Source organism: Kogia breviceps, chromosome 2 (genome assembly GCF_026419965.1).
Source record: "Kogia breviceps isolate mKogBre1 chromosome 2, mKogBre1 haplotype 1, whole genome shotgun sequence".
NCBI classification, from domain to species: Eukaryota; Metazoa; Chordata; class Mammalia; order Artiodactyla; family Physeteridae; genus Kogia; species Kogia breviceps.
Window position 1 is genome coordinate 37,398,671 of NC_081311.1, and position 17,819 is coordinate 37,416,489.

The 17,819-nt window shown below is 41.7% G+C and overlaps 1 protein-coding gene and 1 pseudogene across 4 annotated transcripts in view; both read left to right on the plus strand.

The window, feature by feature from the left end:
- The window catches only part of SLC16A12 (solute carrier family 16 member 12), a 95,938-nt gene that overhangs the window by 42,456 nt on the left and 35,663 nt on the right, over nucleotides 1-17,819 (plus strand). The gene's annotated exons all lie outside the window — the stretch shown is intronic.
- Nucleotides 10,554-12,476, plus strand: LOC131751143 (SNW domain-containing protein 1 pseudogene; annotated as a pseudogene).

Here is a 17,819-nt window from a genome sequence, read left to right on the forward strand (position 1 = left end):
CCCAGGGTCTGCTCTTGGATCATTCTGAATGATGGAGCTGAATTCCCTTGAAGCTGAGCTGGACAAAATTTCTAAAAATATTTTATTAAAACATTGCCTTTTAAAAAATTTTATTTCATATTGGAGTATAGTTGATTTACAATGTCCTGTTAGTTTCAGGCATACAGCACAGTGATTCAGTTATACATATATCTATCTTTTTTCAGATTATTTTCCCATTTAATATTGGGTATACTTCCCTGTGCTATAAAGTGGGTCCTTGCTGATGATCTATTTTATATATCGTAGTGTGTATCTGTTAATCCCAAACTCCTAATTTATCCCTCCCTCCCACCTTCCCCCTTTGGTAACCCTAAGTTTGCTTTCTAAGTCTGTGGGTCTGTTTCTGTTTTATAAATAAGTTTATTTATATCACATTTTTAGATCCCACATATGTGATATCATATGATATTTGTCTTTCTCTGTCTGACTTACTTCACTTAGTATGATAATCTCTAGGTCCATCCATGTTGCTGCAAATGGCATTATTTCATTCTTTTTAATGGCTGAGTGATATTTCTTAAACATGGGACATTGAACATGACTGAACAGAAATGAAACGTATGTAATTTGTAGAGAGGGTATATAGTGCAGTGGTTAAGACCACAGTCTTTGGAGCCAGATTGTCTGGGTTCACTTTCAGCTGTGCCACATGCTGGCTGTGGCTTGGACAGACTGCTTGATCTCTCTCTGCCCCAGTTTCTTCATCTAGAGAATGGCAGTAATAATAAGAACAACAGCAATAATAATTAATGCTAGTATATCACTTACCACATGTGCCAGGCACTGTTCTAAGTACGTTAGTTAACTAAATTCTCACAGCTGTGAGTTGAAAACTTTTCAGAAATCCTTAGGACCAAGTGTTTTGTTGTGGTATGTAGAACATATATATGTAACCCCCCAACAGGGCTGGGGGGAGCACCCTGTGATCAACCAACCACAAATGATTCTGCACTAAAACATAAGAATATCCCACTCAGAAAGATATATAAAAACTATGAGTGTTTGGGTCTAGCCACAAAATGAGTACGTTGCCAACCTATGGAAAAATTTTGTTGGTTATTATTATTATTTTTTTTTTGCGATACGCGGGCCTCTCACTGTTGTGGCCTCGGAGCACGAGCTCCGGACGCGCAGGCTCAGTGGCCATGGCTCACGGGCCCAGCTGCTCCGTGACACATGGGATCTTCCCGGACCGGGGCACGAGCCCGTGTCCCCTGCATCGGCAGGCAAACTCTCAACCACTGCACCACCAGAGAAGCCCAACCTATGGAAAAATTTTGGAAAAAAAAATTTCAGAACTTTTTGGAATTGTACACTTGTATATTCATCCCCATTTTATAGAAGAGGAAACAGGTTCAGAGAGAGTTAGTAACCTGACCAAGGTTACAGATCTAAAAGTGCAGAAGCTGAGATGTGGACTCAGGCAGTCTGATGACAAAGGACTTTCTCTCGAGCCTGGTGTTATAATACTTCATATATCAGAGGGTTGTTGTGTTAAATGAGTTAGTATGTGTAAAGAAACACTGAGAGCAGGTGTGGCACATAGTGAACGTTATTTAATCATTAATTATTATCGTAATTTTTCTTCATTCTAAGGGGTCACTGAGATTTAGTATCATAGTGGTCGACAGTTCAGTGATGCATTCAGGGTCCATTAAAAGCAGTGCTTCCCAACCTCTCTCATGGAGCCAGACCTCAAAAATCACGATCTTTCTCAGCCAAATTGGGGTTCACCACGAGACTGTTCCTGGCCTGGGCTCTGGCCAACTCAAGGTTCTGCCCAGCTGAGGGATCCTGTTATGGGCTGAATGCTTGTGTCCCCCCCTCAAATTCATATATGGAAGCCCTGACCACCAGTGTGGCTGTTACCCATTTGAAGATGGGGCTTCTAAGGAAGTGATTAAGATTAAATGAAGTCATAAAGGTGGGACCCTTTCTTATAGGATTAGTGTCCTTATGAGAAGAGATACCAGAGAGCTCCCCCCACCTCTCTCTATTTCTGGCCAACCCCCCCCCCTCCCCCCCCCCCGCCGACAATACACACACGTGGCAAGGAAAGGCCGTGTGAGGACACAACAAGAAGGTAGCCATTTACAAGCCAGGAAGAAAGTTTTCACCAGAAACCAAATATTTGTCAGAACCTTGATCATGGGCTTCTAGCCACCAGAACTATGAGAAATAAATGTCTGTTGTTTAAGCCACCCAGTCAGTGGTATTTTGTTATGCAGCCCAAGCTGACTAATACAGACCCATATCACACCTGTAGCACTGTTCAGCAGTTGGGAAGCTCTGAATTAAGACATGTTGATGTATTTCCTTGTATACAAAATGACTCTAAGCCATTGAATTTTCTGAGTCTTTTCTTTTTCTCTTTTCTTTTTTTTTCTTGGTCGACTCTATTGCCATTAGACTCAACAATGATCTTCTCACACTTGGTTACAGGTTTGTCTGTGATACCTTTTTGCACTGCACTGTGATTATAGCTTATCATTGGCGGGCTTGAAACCCATAAAAACGACCTTGTTAGCATAGAATACACAGTAAAAATACACTGGCCTTTGGAATGTAGACTTCAGCCATTCATCAGCCTTTTTTGCTGTATTCTTAATTGATTGCATTCTTGAGAAACAAGAAATCAAATAAATTAAATTTGTGTTATTTGACATTCTCTTTTAAGTGAGGAGTATGGATTTAAGACTTGAACAGTTAATTACAGATGAAACTGTACTTTTCAATCTTATAGGCAATTAATTATTTTGTAGAAATCAAAATGTTTATTTTCTATTCTCATTCTAAGATCCGAAAATTATTTCAATATAAATCAAGCATTTATTTATTTTTACCCTGAAAATATTAAGGAACTCATTCTTCTACTAGCCCCCAGCAAAGACAGTTTTGTCATTGTCAGCATTCTCTCAAGAAGTTTATCAAAGAAAAGGGAATGATATCCTTATGTGAGCCTAAAATGCACAAGAAAGAACATCACATTCTCATTCTGTCTAGTACAGTTGCCCTAAAGTGGACTTTTTCATTCCCTATTAGTTGCTCATCAAATATTTCATCACTTTTTAAGAGAAAAACAATTTTGAAAATTATAGTGAGGGAGCATGCCAGAATAAATTTCTTTATTTTACACATACACACATTCACTTTTTTGGGAAAATAAAACAGAACTAAACTCTGCTAATTGGATTGTTTCCTTAGATAGCCTTAAAAATGATTATAAATTTTCTCTTCCCACAGATAGATTCTTGTTTTCAGCCTGTTAGGAAGAAAAGAAGTGAGGGGTGACCTTTGATCCAAGTATAAGAGAGTGGTCCAAAGTAAAGCCCTCCTAAGTATTCCAAGAGGATAAAATCTTGACAAGTTTAAAAGAAGAGGGCAAACCCAACCATGGTAAAGATATAAAATGTCAAATGTCAACTCTGTCAAATATGCAAAAAAGCATATATGAATCGATGTTGAATGGGAAAGAAAGCAGTAAGAATACACTTAGATACAACTATGTAAAAGTTGTTTTATTACTTTTTATAAGAAGGGCATAAGATTATTCCAAGAAATTCAGAAAATACAGGAAGAGACCATTCATAATCTTACTTTCCTCACACAACTATTTTCTTTCTCTGTGCATTCCCTTCTCATTTTGTCCTTGTGCACATGTATTTTCTGTAGTTGTGCTCATAGCTTGTACATTTTGTGTTCTGACTATGAGTTAGCCCAACACGGGCATTTTTGGGGTGCTGCTACAGTCCTCATAACCATCATTCGTAAAGGCTTTATAATGATCCATGGTTGGGACATGTACTACTTAGGAAAAGTCACTAAAAAGGGAAGAGAACATGGACACAGATATTCGATATACAGATATTTGCCTGCAAAGAATTTCAGTGTGCAATTCAAAAGAAAGAACCAACTAAATACTGCCAAGAAGTAAAAATTAGTTTAAATGTTCAAAGAGCATAGTATTTCTTGGATTTATTGTTTTCCCCATCATTTTCTCTTTGCCACTCTCCCTCATTCATTTATTTAGTTCTTTTGTCTTGTCCCAATATCATAAGGGAAAACTGACATAGAAAGATAAAGTCTCTGGGTCTCTCCCTTTTTTCCTTTGGATACTCTAAGACAAGAAATATGGGTGCTTTCAGGTATGATAAAGATACTTATTTACTAATAATTTGCTAACCATGTCACTATTTGAACTAGTAACTGGTATATGTTTAACTTAGATAAGTATTTTCTGAGTGCCTGCTGTATACTACTATATAGCTTGTATAATTGCTTTGCTTTTTTTTTTGCTTCACTTTTTAATTTGGAAAATTATTGAAAGATACAAAAGAAGATGAAAAATGTATCAGCTGGTATAATAGGGAAGGGAATTAATGTATGTTATTATGTGAATATTTTAATAGGTGTCAGGAGCTTTTACACACATTTGCCCTTTAATCCTCATTAAAGCCCTAATAAAGAGGAACTATTAACTTCAATATACAGAGCAGGAGACAGACTCAGGAAGCTTAGTCGCATGTCAGGTTCATACAGCTATTAGTTGTCAGCAGTGGGTTTCAAAGCCAGGCATGTCTGACCCCAGGCCAAGTGCACTGGTTTATGTGCTTCAAAATGTAATGCAGCATTCATATTCATAGCCATCTTAAAGGCCTCAAAGAGTAGTAGTATAACTGAGGGCAGGGGAAACCTCTGGAACTCTTCAGAGAGGAGTATCCTGTCAGAGGAATGTGGGTTTCTTTTTTCTTCTTAAAACTTTTTTTTTTCTGAGCCGTGTTATGTTACTATTTACAGCTGCTTCGTGGCCTAAGGGCCTCTTGTAAGCCTCCTCAGAGAAATGTGCTTTCAGAACAGCTTTCACACCCAGCCTCAGAACACATGTGAATGCCTCCATGTGAAGTCTTTGGAGAGGAAATGGTGATAGATTTTCTTCTGCTGTTTAGAAGGTTCTGCTTTATAACTTTTATTTTACAAATTAAAGTTATATAATAGCTTTATAGCTGCTATTCTCCACACTATCTTGATATACAGTATTATGATAATCATAGGATATTGACATTTTAAATTCCTATCCCTTTCCTAAGACTCATGGAAGCAGTCTATAACAACAATAGCCACGACAGTAAGAAGAGCTACCATTTATTTGAATGTGTACTACGGGCAGATCCTATGCTTTGTGATATAATACGGATTACCTCATTTCATTTTCTTAGCAACTCCATGAGGTAGGAATTGGTATCAAAAGGATCAGTAAAAACCACCTGTCTTCTCACAAGTTCAAAACCAATTTAGAGGTAGAAATGGGAATCAAAGATTAAAATGCTGTCTTATGTGCTAAGAATGCTGATAAGAGGGGTATGAGGTTTAGGACTACCAGCCAGCCAGGAAGGACTGCAGTACTCTGGGTACATAAAAGATGGACTTACCCAGTAACCATCCTTGGAAGCCCTCAAACAACCACGGGCCTCCTTTGAAGGGCGCATACCCCTGTTTCATGTTCAGGGTGGAAGAGCTGAGAAGGATGAGTGCTCTCTACTCACAGGCAGATCCCAAGTGGAAAAAAACAACAAACAAACAAAAAGCTGAACATGTGCATCTGTTTCTCCCAAACCCACGAATCAGATAACCAACTTCTCCTTCTGCAGAGAAAAGTAGGTGAGTAGGTAAACACCAGGGGTGCTAGCTCCACTGGAGTTTCTGCCCCGTGGAATCAATGGAAAGGAGGTCTTTGTCCCTAGTTGTAGGTACTGTGCATGGCTCTACCCTACAGATGAGGAAACTGAGTCCCTGGGACACTATGTAAGAGTCATAATTAGTGAGCGCAGGAAAGTCTAAACAGTCACTGTCTAAGTGGTGGAGTCAGGATTAACGAGGCCAGCTGGGACAGGCTCTGACTTCGTTCAGGTACAAGGTTATGGGAAACTGAAAAGGGAGAGCAGGTGTGAGAGGGATACCAGAGGAAGTGGTACGAGTTGGACTCACTTATTCTGAGGGTTGGAGAGGAGAGTCAAAAGACTCAGAGTGTTCTAGCATACCTAGTTGGAAAATGGTGAAAGCATGAAAATAAAATGTGTTTCCAGGAGAGACCAGCCAGTGCTTTGTAGGCATGTGACTTTGAGGTAACTTATAGGCTGTTGGAAATCGGAGTTTTCAACTCGGGAGGAAGATTGGCAGCAGAGATGCAGATTTTGGAGTTGTCCTTTTAAAGGTGATAGCTGGCTGAAACTAAGGGAGCGTTTTAGTATGAGCAGCAAAAGAGGAGGTTGGTTCCACAATTGAGTTTTGTGTTTGAAATACGCCAGAAGATTTGAGTCGGTAACCTTGAGTGGCTTGATCTAATTTAAAGGCAAGGGCCAGCACTGACTGGCTCAGGACTTGATCTCGTTTTTAACCATAGCCCTAGTGCACTACAGGGCAAGCTTACAGGTTAGCCTGGTGTGCAAGACAGTTTCCATTTGCACCTCCAAGTTCACTGTTCATCCCATTTCTACCCACTTCTCTGTCCTGGAAGGCTGACACTTACAGGCTACATCAGCTGGGGTCCTGTTCCCATCACTGATGGGACTTGGAAGGCAGGGAGAATGTGAGGTTGGTGTATTTTTTTCCTTGGTTATTTTACTGTCAGATCCTTATGGACTGGCTGCTTTCCTTTACCCAGTGACTCTGCAGAAGGTTCCAGTAACTGCTCTCTCACTTTGCCTCTCAGGCCTAGAAGTGCTAGTGTTGCTGGCCCCAGAGGACTCTACTGACCTTTGTTAGATTTTATGAACACTTGTTCACACCTTTATAAATAATATCTTTGTTGAAGTCTCCCCAGTTTCCCAGTTCCTACTGGGACCTTGAACAAATAATATGCCTTGTAAGCCAGAAGGAATTGATGTTCTTCAAGGCACTAGGCTTACCCTTAATAAACAGAGGGGGGTTCTAATCTGGGGGTCTCAGACCTGGGAGGAGACGACAGAATTAGTACAAGGTGTGCAAATCCACACGTACATGATGGCATCCTGTCAGTGGACAGAAAAATATCTTACACAGTTTCCACAATTTTTCTTCTTTTTCTTTTTTTGCGGTACGCGGGCCTCTCTCTGTTGTCTCTCTCCCGTTGCGGAGCACAGGCTCCGGACGCGCAGGCTCAGCGGCCATGGCTCACGGGCCCAGCCGCTCCGCGGCATGTGGGATCTTCCCAGACCAGTGTACGAACCCGTGTCCCTTGCATCGGCAGGCGGACTCTCAACCACTGCGCCACCAGGGAAGCCCCACAATTTTTCAAATGTTTGTAAATGTCTGAGTGATTCCTCAAATAAAACCAAATGTATTTGAAAATGCCATGAAATTCATTTTAACTGTTGCCTTTACATATTTTATTGATCAACAAATAACTTATTCTAAAAATATAACTATTGCCTTGCTTGGCTAAGGAAGTACTTTACGATGTGTAGAGGGACCTCACATGCAAAAGGGTTGGGAACTACTTCCAAGGCCTTTGTTCATCAGACTTTTCTGTGGGTCCAAATCTAGAAGGAAGTGGGATGAACTGGTTCATTCCTAACTATTTCAATAAAGACAGAGACAAAGACAACCACCTACCTGTTGAAGGAACTTTTGTAAATAGTGCTCCTAACTCTTTCATTTCCGGGAAGAAATTCAGGTCCTGGGTCTTGCACTAAGGAGCACCCCACATTCTCAGCTTGGCAGCACCTTGTCCTTTGTGTGACCTGCCATGGCTCCAGCAGCGAGCAGAGTCTACAGAGTGCAAAAATAAACATCTCTAAGGGCCTGTGGAATTTGATGGCCTGTGCAGTATGGGGCAGACATGGGCCGAGGGCCAGGCCCTGGAGGTGAGCCTCTCAGAAGCCCACGTTCGTTTTTAGCCACTTGGCCAAAGCAAGAAGAGACAGCCAGCCTGGCAGTGAAGTTCTGTTTCCAGGTTTGGCGCTGTCTGGTGTCAGGACTTGGCCCTGCCCCTGTGTTCTCAATGTATCTCATTGAGATATATTCACTTAGGCCTGTTACCCAGGTAATGGGAAGGCTAGTTAATCTGGTTTGACAGTGGCTAAAAAGAACAAAGAAAGAATGGGTAATTTCTTGCCCCCATTCCTCAAGCTCCCCGGCCCCCCTCCCCACGTGACTTGAGAAAACATCCAGAACTCAAGAATTGGGGGTGTTCGTTGACTAAATATTTACTGAGTGCCATTTTCTTCCAGGAACCATCCTAGGCACTGAAGCATCAAGGGTCCATGCCCTCAGGGAGCTTACACTCTGAGTGTAGACCTGAGCTCTTCTACTTGCACTCTCTTTTTTATATCTTTACTTATTATTTATCTATCTATTTATTTATTTATTATCTTTGGCCGCCCCACGTGGCTTATGGGATCTTAGTTCCCGGAGCAGGGATTGAGCCCAGGCCCCCAGCAGTGGAAGCACAGAGTCCTAACCATTGGACTGCCAGGGAATTCCCTGCTGCACTCTCTTTGAAACACAAGTTCTCCACAACACTCCATGACTTGAGGGGTTAACTTCCAGCTAACTGAAATATTTCACTTGGCTCCCCTTCCATGTCAACAACATGGCGGGAGCAGTGATTACAGAGTAAGGAAAATGTTGTAGAGACAGGCAGCACTGTTCTTCAATAAAAGGTTCTCTGTCAACTAACAAAACAACTCTGTGAAATGCATCTTAAGCTCCAAGTTTCTCCTCTGTAGCCAAGAAGTCTCTGATATAATGTAATCTGATTTAACGATTCCATATGCTGTTGAGTGTAAAATTAGAATTAAAGAGTTCTGCAAGGTCACTGAGTTAGACACAAAAATTTCTTCCTTGAACCCCACAAATACTGAGCACCAGTTTTATACCAGACATTGTGCTAAGTGCTGGAATATTCAACTACATGTTGTATTTTTTATCAAAGAGGGCTAGCTACAGCTCAGGCCTATCACTGCTTTTACTTGTATTTCCAGATGGGAGAGAAAAGAACTGTATTTTTGCAGAAAATGGTTACTGGGGTCAAGCTCCTTGTTTTGAATTGCACTGTCAACAGACTGTTGGACTCAGGAGTAAGCATTTTTCTGATGTTGCCTAGAATCAGTGACTCTGGATTAGGAACTGACAGGGTGAGAAAGAAGCTCGCTTTCTACTCTCTGCCTCTTGTGAATCACAGATTGTACTTTTTTCGCCTTTTCTGTAGACCAAATACCATGTAAATCACCCTGCTGCTTATTCTATGTCTTATGTAAAGTATTCCTATCCTCAAAGTCTCATAGACAATGTAGAAACGTAGGCAGCTTTATTAGCAAAGGTTAGAGTTTCAGTTTAGTGCCAAAAGGTCCTGACAGGCATCTAAAAATTTCTGGTTGAAGTCAGTAATTATTTACTCCCCCGATACCAGAAGCTGTTTGAGGACTAAGCAGAGAGAAGCAAAAAGGAAAAAAAGCAAAAAAAAAAAAAGCAAAGTATTTCTGCGCTTAAGAACAATATATTTTTAATTTTTTTAAAAAAAATTTGACTGCTTTGGGTCTTCGTTGCTGCACGTGGGCTTTCTCTAGCTGCAGAGAGTGGGGGTTACTCTTTGTTGCGGTGCACAGGCTTCTCATTGCAGTGGCTTCTCTTGTGGAGCATCGACTTTAGGCGCGCAGGCTCAGTAGTTGTGGTGCACGAGCTTAGCTGCTCCCCAGCATGTGGGATCTTCCCAGATGAGGGATCGAACCCGTGTCTCCTGCATTGGCAGGCGGATTCTTAACCACTGCGCCACCAGGGAAGTCCCAAGAGCAATATATTTTTTTCACAACATATGTGTAATATCATTGGGCAACAAAAAAAAATAAATCCATATGCATTAGAAGGCGTCCCTCAGACCCAGAGACTTCAAGTGGATAAAAAAGTTGTGTCCCTGAGCCAGAGACTATCTAAACCCAAGCAGAGAGAGAAGGGGTTTCTTTAACTTCTACCCGACTTTCAGTTGTTTTGGGGGCTTGAGTTTGCCCCTGGATAGAAGTCTGTAAGGCTCAGCTGGAATACTTTTCTCCACTGTTATAAAGGCCGTGCAGAAAAGTGTTGGAATTCCCTCACGGCAGACCTGGAAGATGGCCCTTCAATGCACATCCCCTAGGCCAGGGTGTTCAGTGGGCCCTTGAGTCCCGGGGCGGGTAGAACCAGACATTGAATCATTGGTAAGAGGGAGGGTGTAATAAAATATCCAGGGTCTGGGAGGCAAGATATCTTTCTCTTTCCCAACAGGTTTGTATTTCACCACAGCATTTGGCAAATATATGCCAGGCATTGTTCTCGGTGCTGGAGACAAGATCGAACATAATCGTGCTGGCTTCCCCCAGGAGGGAGCATGGAGGCCAGTGGAGAGCAACAGGATGAAGAGATTAAGACCACAAGCTTTGAACTCAGGCCGAGGCTAAATCTTCGATAGTTAGAGCATTCTTTATCTGTAAAATGGAAGTTATAATACCTGCTTCACAGGGCTGAGATAAAGATAAAATGAGGAGAGGAAGTGGCCGTAGATGGTGCTCCCCAGCTTTTTACCTGCACCTGCTCAGCTATCTCAGGACCAGCTTGAGGCTGAAGAAAAGGCAAGATCCCAGAGATCACGACAGACCTCACTGGTCTCCTGCCAAAGAGTACCTCCCCCATGCGGGTACTGGAAAGGCTGGATACCTCAGTTATTAGAGGGTTTTGAAGATAGAGGTGCTTTTCCAGCGATCCATGTGTTCCAGTATCCCCTGAATATGGGACAAAAGAAAACAATGTCAAACGCACTGGCCATTCAGGTGGATGCTGAAGGAAAAATTAAGTATGATGCAATTATTCGACAGGGACAGTCAAAAGACAAGGTCATTTATAGCAAGTACACTGATGTGGTTCCCAAAGAAGTCATGAATGCAGATGACCCAGACCAGCAAAGACCTGATGAAGAAGCCATTAAAGAGAAAACAGAAAAGACAAGGGTAACCTTAGAAAAATCCGTTATCACAGAAGGTTGCTGCAGCCATGCCAGTCCGAGCAGCAACTGATAAACTGGCTCCTCCTCAGTAGATCCGATACACACCGTCTCAACCAGGAGTGGCTTTCAACTCTGGAGCTAAACAGTTATTCTAATGGTGGAAATGCAGAAAGATCCAATGGAGCCTCCAAGGTTCAAGATTAATAAGAAAATTCCCCGGGGACCACCTTCTCCTCCTGCACCTGTCATGCATTCTCCTAGCCAAAAGATGACCGTGAAGGAACAACAAGAGTGGAAGATTCCTTCCTGTATTTCAAACTGGAAAAATGCAAAGGGTTATACAGTTCCATTAGACGAACGTCTGGCGGCTGATGGAAGAGGCCTGCAGACAGTTCACAGCAATGAAAATTTTGCAAAACTGGCCGAAGCCCTCTATATTGCTGATCGCAAGGCTCGTGAAGCTGTGGAAATGCGTGCTGCAGTAGGGAGAAAGATGGCTCAAAAAGAAAAGGAGAAACATGAAGAGAAACTTAGAGAAATGGCCCAGAAAGCCAGGGAGAGAAGAGCTGGGCTCAAAACCCATGTGGGAAAAGAGGATGGGGAGGCACGTGAGAGGGGTGGAATCCGGCATGACAGGCAAAAAGAGAGACAGCATGACCAGAATCTTTCCAGGGCAGCTCCAGATAAGAGGTTGAAACTGCAGAGAAATGAAAATCGAGATATCAGTGAAGTCATTGTTCTTGGTGTGCCCAATCCTTGGACTTCCAATGAAGTTCAGTATGACCAAAGGCTCTTCAACCAATCCAAGGGTATGGACAGTGGTTTTGCAGGTGGAGAAGATGAAATTGACAATGTTTATGATCAAGCCTGGAGAGGTGGTAAAGATATGGCCCAGAATATTTACAGGCCCAGTAAAAATCTGGACAAGGACATGTATAGTGATGACCTAGAAGCCAGAATAAAGACTAACAGAATTGTTCCCAGTAAGGAGTTTTCTGGTTCAGACCGTAGACAGAGGCCGAGAAGGACCAGTTCAGTTTGAGGAGGATCCTTTTGGTTTGGACAAATTTTTGGAAGAAGCCAAACAGCACGGTGGCTCTAAAAGGCCCTCAGATAGCAGCCGCCCCGAGGAACATGAGCATGAAGGCAAGAAGAGGAGAAAGGAGTAGATACTTTCTTCAGAGTGAATGAACTATTATTCATAACCCTAATGATGCAAGTCATATGGGGGAACACTTTGTAAATGGCCAGGATAAAAAACAAATCTGCATGTCAGAGCCCAGCACTACTTTTTATTACGGGAGAAAGGGGGGGATGGAAAAATTCTACTTTTAATTATTTAGTTTTTTTAAAGAGTGGGTTGTGTTTTTGCTTCTCCCACCTTTTGGCATTTACAGAACATACTGCCCCACACATGAAATTAAGGCCACTTCCTTTCGAGTGACATTAGCACTTTGGGGTTAATAATTTGTCTAAGAGTGACTGCTTATGAATAAAGTTACCACAACCACAGTGAGTAGAAAGAAGGATGTCCCCATATTGGAACTGTCCTGCCAAATGATGTTTGCCCCTATTGTGCTCTGTTTTAATTTGGAGTGGGGAAAGTAACCTCTTGCTTGGTGCAACTATTTGTTTCCAATAAAAACAGTTTGACAAAAAAAGAAAGGTTAAATGAGATAACATATGTATAATAGTGAATTCAGAGCCTGGTGGATTAAGTGCTCCCAAATAGTAACTGTTGTTACTATTATTGCTGTGTGGCTTCACTGGCCCAGGAGTCAGAGACTTGAGCTCTAAATACTGGCTGGTTCCTCTGTGACAAGACTGCTTTGCTCCTGGGTGAGTGTCCTTTAGAGGGAAGCCGGTTGTGCTGAATATCCTTCATTTTCTAGATGGAATGGTTGATTTTCTTGCCTGATGTCTGAAGATTAGACCTTTCTGACGAAGATGAAGTGCTTTTCCCATTTCTTTCAATTAAATTACCACATTAAAACTAGTGACTTATTTATGCTTTTAATTTATTTTTTATGACTTGCTGGGTTCTCTCTAGTGAAGGCAGAACTTATTTCATTCATTTATTAGACGCTGATAGAGCTCTTACTCTGCATCAGACATTGTGTGTGTGTGTGTGTGTGTGTGTGTGTGTGTGTGTTGGGGTTTGGAGGTGGTGGAGAGAATTGGGGGAAGAGACAAGGATGACTTAAGATTGTTTCTGTTCTGTGGAGTTAAACTGGCCAGTGGTAGAGAGAGACATTAAATAGATAATAACAGTACATCTGATAAGGGCCAGGAGGGGTATGTACAGAGAGCTCCAAGAGTCTGTAAAAGGGAGATAACTACTTTGAGGATGGAGGTGGGGTGGAAGCAGTTGAAGCAGAAATGATAAGTCAGGTGGGGAAGTGGGGAAGGAAGGAATTTGAAGGTAAAGAAAACAGCATGTAAGAAGATACTAAAGCTTGATGTTTTCAGTAGGTTGCAAGAAACATATAGTATCATGAGATAGGTGGGAGTGAGATGATGGGCTGGGAATGAGGCTGATATTTGGCTACAGATATGGACATATATATGAGCTGAATACGGGACCAGACGGTCCTCAGCCAACAGGTCATGGCTGAGGACACTGAGTTTCCATTATCAGAAATAGTATCTCTCAGTTTCCCTCTTGTTTCTACAGAGACAGGACTGAGTATCTCAATAAAGAGCTTCAAATGGGACACCCTAAGGGGTACAAACGGTGTATCATTAAAGAGTACTTTCCCACTGTAGAGGCAATAGTAGAGTCCATTTGGAAATCTTCTCTAGTAAGTTGTGGTAGGGTTGAGATTTGCTCATATGATGACACAGGTGTGAAAAAAAATAACAGCTTCTTTGTTGCTATAGTAAATCTAAACCTCTTCAAAGCCTCTATGAAGGCAAGAGTGGGGAGTTCATTTTGCTTTTTACGTTCTGTCTAAAAAACCTTTGCCTATCCCCCAATTATGAGGATTTTCTCCTATGTTTTCTTCTAGAAGTTTTTTTTTTTTTAAATAGTTTTTGCGTTTATGTTTAGATACGCTATTTCGGGTTAGGTTTTGTGTATGGTGTGAGGTAACACTAGAGAGTCGTTTTCTTCCCATATGAATAAATGTGTGGGTCTATTTCTAAACTCTCTAGTCTGTTCCACTAATCTAATATAACAATATCTTGATTACTTTGGTTTTAGAGCAAGTCTTTGAAATCAGTTAGTATAAGCCTTCAACTTTTGTTCTATCTTTCGAAAATTATTTTGGATTTTCTAGGTTTTTTTTTTAGTGATGATTTTTTTTAAATTTATTATTTATTTATTTTGGGCTGCATTGGGTCTTTGTTGCTGTGCACAGGCTTTCTCTGGTTGCAGCGAGTGGGGGCTACTCTTCATTGCGGTGCGCGGGCTTCTCATTGCGGTGACTTCTCTTGTTGCAGAGGGCTCTAGGCGTGCAGGCTTCAGTAGTGATGGCTCACGGACTCTAGAGTGCAGGCTCAGTAGTTGTGGCGCACGGACTTAGTTGCTCCGCAGCATGTGGGATCTTCCCGGACCAGGGCTTGAACCCTTGTCCCCTGCATTGGCAGGCGGATTCTTAACCACTGTGCCACCAGGGAAGTCCCTTTCTAGGTTCTTTGTGTTTCCATACGAGTTTTAGAATCAGCTTGTCAGTTTCTATTTTAATAAAAAGGCTGCTGGACTTTGTTTGGGATTTCATTGAAACAATCAACTTGGGTAGATATGACATCTTCTCAGTCTTCCATGGAATGAACATGCTTGCTCACTCTCTCTGCCTCTCTCTCAAGCCTTTATAAATTTCTCTCAGCACTGTTTTATAGTTTTGAATGTACAAATAATGCACATGTTATGTTAAAATTATTCCTAGGAATCTCATGGCTTTTGATGAAATGCCTAATGTAAAGTGGTATTTTAAAATTCTACTTTCTCCTTGTTCACTATGAAATTATGTACAAGCCCCTGTGTCCTTGTCTTTTGAAGTAAAAGTCTTACTCAAGAGTTAATGATTGGGAAATGTGAAGATGTAGAAACAAAGAATAGCTGTTGGGCTGGGGAACTGGTAACAATTTAGACTATAAATCTGCCACGTAGCAGAATCACGGAACTCCCAGTTCCCTGAAAGCTACAGATAAAGGCCTGACACACATTGCTAAGGTGTTTTTATAGGAAGCAGACACCCACCAGATGAAAACTCCTGACCCCAAGAACGTAGACCTTCGGCTGGTTGAAACCAGAAGGTTGATGCTTGAAACTTCATCTTGATGCCAACCAATCCAAGAATTATCCACGAGCTGACCACACCCTGCTCCTTGAACACTATAAAACTCCTCACTACCTCCTCTAGGGCGGGACACCCAGTTTTGAGGTCATTAGTGCACTGTGGCCCCCTTTGCCTGGCAAAGCAGTAAAAAGCTATTCTTTTCTGCTTCACCCAAAACTCTGTCTCCGCATTTCTGTTCGGCACCGGTGAACAGAGGCTGAGTTTCAGCAACAACTACTAATACATAGAAATACAATTTACTAAAAAGGAAAAATAATAAATTTCAGTTCACCAAAATTAATAGTTTCTGCTCTTCAAGATGCACCATTGGGAAATGAATGGGCAAACGACAGAAAAGGAGAAAATATTTGCAATACATATATCTACAAAAGACTTGTATCGAGAATATACAAAGAATTCTTGTATCTCAATAATAAGATAAACAACCCAATTAAAAATGGGCATGATATTTGAACAGAGGCTTCACAAAAGAAGATATATGAATAGCTAATAAAACATGAAAAAATGGTTAACATCATTAGTAGTAAGGAAAGTACAAATTAAAATTACAATGAGACTCCATTACACACTGGAGCTCTAATATGTTACGGTAATATCATACAGCCATGTTGAAAAGCAGTTTGGCAGTTTCTTCTAAAGTTAAATATACACTTACAATATGACACAGTAATTTCATTCTTAGGTATTTACTCAAGAAAATGAAAACCAATGTCCATAAAAGACTTGTATACAGATGTTCACAGAAGCTTTATTCATAATGGTCAAAAATCGGAAACAATCCTAATGTCCATCAACAGATAAACAAATTGTAATATATCCAAAAAACAGATTACTATTTAGCAGTAAAAAGGAATCAAGTACAGGTATGCACAGCAACCTGAATGAATCTCAAAACATTATCTTAGGGACTTCCTTGGTGGTGCAGTGGTTAAGAATCTGCCTGCCAATGCAGGGGACACGGATTTGAGCCCTGGTCCAGGAAGATCCCACGTACCACGGAACAACTAAGCCTGTGCGCTACAACTACTGAGCCTGCTTGCCACAACTACTGAGCCTGCACACCTAGAGCCCATGCCACAACTACTGAAGCCACCGCAGTGAGAGGCCCGAGCACCGCAACGAAGAGTAGTCCCTGCTCACTGCAACTAGAGAAAGCCCATGTGCAGCAGCCAAGACCCAATGCAGCCAAAAATATAAATAAATTTATTTTTTAAAAATTATCATAAGTGAAAGAAGCCAGAAGCAAAATAGTCCATATTGTGTGATTCTATATTTATGAAATTCTTGACTGGCAAAACTCATCTACCTCAACAGAAAGCAAACCAGTGGTAACGCAGTGTTGAGGCTGGTGGAGATTGACTACAAAGGAGCGTGAGGGAATGTTTGGGGTGATGAAAATGTTCTATGTCTTGATTGTGGTGGTTTTACATGAGTGTGTACATTTGTCAAAAGTCATCAGAATGTAGACTTAAAATGGGTGTGTTTTATTGTATATAAATTATGCCTCAATGTAAAAAAGTTTCTAGCAGGTTTTGCAAGTTTAAAGTAATGTCTTTCACTTAGCTCAGTCTTTTTTGAATCAATAAGCAGCCAAATTGAAGGTTGATTTCTGTATAATGGTCATTTCTCCCCTGTACTGTGTTCATCCCTCCTTCTCCTGTATGAGTGGTTGGTTTAGGGGAGAATTCATGTGACCTCATGGTAACAGTGGCGAAGGTTGTTGGCATGAAGATCCGTGAATTCTCATTAGCCTAAGCAGAACTGTCCCTAGTATTGGTCACTGGGCATCCTGCTGATGAAACTCATCTTGGTGGTCTCTAGGTAGTGGCTTCTCTCCTCACTGCGTACTGTGATGACATATCTGCTGCTGGTGGAACTTGTAGTTTGTACTCTGACTGTCCAGCACGTGGGGAAATTCCTCACCTTTTTTGTTGTAGTTCTTGAGGATCAGCCACGATTTCCATTTGGCTCAGGTTATTGACCACGGAGTCACTTTCCCCTTGGCCCCAGCCCTGCCTCTCATCTCTTAACTGTCTTCTACTGAAAACATGAGAGAGCCTCAGATCACTCCTGCACCGGATTGGTGGTGAGGGACAGTCGGTGGACACTGTCTTGGCTTTCTCCCTGCCCAGACACATCACAGGCCAAAGGCACCCAGTGAAGCAGTGTCTTCCCATTGTTACCCATGGGACACACAGCACAGGCCTTCTTACTGAAGCTTCCCCCTCAACTGCTCAGGTTCCTATGTCTTCTCTCTATCACATACCTACCCCTGGTCGAGGCTCTAGGGGGTGGGAGACATGGTCCCTGAGATATCTGGGCAGCTCATCACCCTTCCTTTAAAAAAATTTCCCCTTCCTCTCTTGGTGTAGGCTTCTGCTCTCCCTTTCTGTGTGGTGAGAACTTCCTCTACAACACAATACTGTGACTTCTTACTTATAAATGGATTAATTCTGGATGGGACCCATTTCCTTGTTCCACAGAGCAATAAACAATAAGCACAGTCTACCAGGTATCTTAGATAT